Source organism: Mastomys coucha, unplaced genomic scaffold (assembly GCF_008632895.1).
Source record: "Mastomys coucha isolate ucsf_1 unplaced genomic scaffold, UCSF_Mcou_1 pScaffold17, whole genome shotgun sequence".
Lineage (NCBI taxonomy): Eukaryota > Metazoa > Chordata > Mammalia > Rodentia > Muridae > Mastomys > Mastomys coucha.
In genome coordinates, this window is record NW_022196899.1 from 12,116,551 (window position 1) to 12,118,056 (window position 1,506).

The 1,506-nt window shown below is 46.9% G+C and overlaps 1 pseudogene; it reads left to right on the forward strand.

Annotated features, from left to right (window-relative positions):
* Positions 1–262: 262 nt before the first annotated feature.
* LOC116094866 overlaps positions 263–1,506 on the forward strand; it is a 1,593-nt pseudogene continuing 349 nt past the window's right edge.

Sequence of the window (1,506 nt, forward strand, 5' to 3'; positions counted from 1 at the left end):
AATGAGGTGAATTTTAAAGAAAGCCTTTTCCTCCTCCTCACTTAGGCAACTACATGGTTTATAAGGGTGGGTGTCACATGTGGCGCGGATGCCCCGCAAGAAAAAGGTATAGCAACGCAGTTGGATCGGCTGGAGGTATCTCTGCTCTGCAAAGGACTTTAAACTGATGGACAAGGGATGGTTTGGATACATGATAAAAGGATTAAGTGTTAAGATCCCCCTTTCTTAGACAGGCTAACTCATACAGAGCCACAGTAGTGTCATGACTAAGAAACAAAAGACTTCCATGGTTAGACATAAAAACAAATTCTGCACAGTGAAGGATGCCCCCAGCATCCACGGCGCCAGCCCTTAGTATCTAGTGGAGAAGATCATCCGGGCGTGAATCTATGCTGTGAAACAAAGTACTGGAAAGAAAGAGTGCTTTGGACTTACAGCTGAACTGGTAGTCAAGTCGACAAAGCCATGGAATGGAGTTAAGGTAGTGTGTATGGTCGAAACAGAATGCCAACTCCTTTTCTGTGTTTAACCTTGAAGATGCTTCAAATTCAACCTGAAAAGGACAACATAGTTGAGTTCACAAAAAAAAAAATGAAGATTTCAGGTATGTCTGGATATTGGGGGCACTTTATATGAGGTTGTCAGGAACTGCAAATGAATGCTACAAGTACCCGGAGTCTTTGTACAATGGCTATCGACAAATCAAGAGCCAGAGCCGAAATGGAGAGTTTGTACTGATGCATGTGGATGAGTTCATTTATGAACTACTGCACAATGAGAGAATCTGTGATATCATTTTGCCCCAGCTATAGAAACAGTATGTGCTGGAAGAAGCTGAGCAACTGGAGCCTTGAGTTAGTGCTTTAGAAGACTATATGAGGAAGAGGAAGAAGAAGAGGAAGGGGACGATGAGAAGCTGGAAAAAGTGCCATCAGCTGACAATTGACGAAAAAGCTGGTGAGAATTGAACAAGCCATAGCGCTCACCTGCATTGTGCTACAGGAGGAACCAGAGTCATTCTCCCAGAAGGCAGAGTAGATCCTCTAAAAGTCCCTCTCTCTGAGAAGAAAGGAATAGGAGCTGCCGGAGCAATCAGTCCCACCATGTGCAGTCCTTGGTTGGTGGTTGAGTCCCTGGGAGCTCTGAGGGTACTAGTTAGTTCATATTGTTGTTCGTCCTAAGGGGCTTCAGACCCTTCAGCTCCTTCGGTCCTTTCTCCAGCTCCTTCATTGGGGACCCTGTACTCAGTTCAATGGATGGCTGTGAGCCTCTACTTCTGTATTAGTCAGGTACTGTCAGAGCCTCTCGGGAGACAGCTATATCAGGCTGGATTGTCCTTCCTTGAGTCTCTGCTCCATAGTCAGTCTCTGCGGTCATCAATGGGAGGAGAGGCCCTTGGCCCTGTGAAGGTTCTGTGCCCCAGTGCAGGGGAATGCCAGGGCCAGTAAGCGGGAGAGGGTGGGGTGACAAGCAGGGGGAAGGGGGAGGGAACAGGGGTTTGTTCTT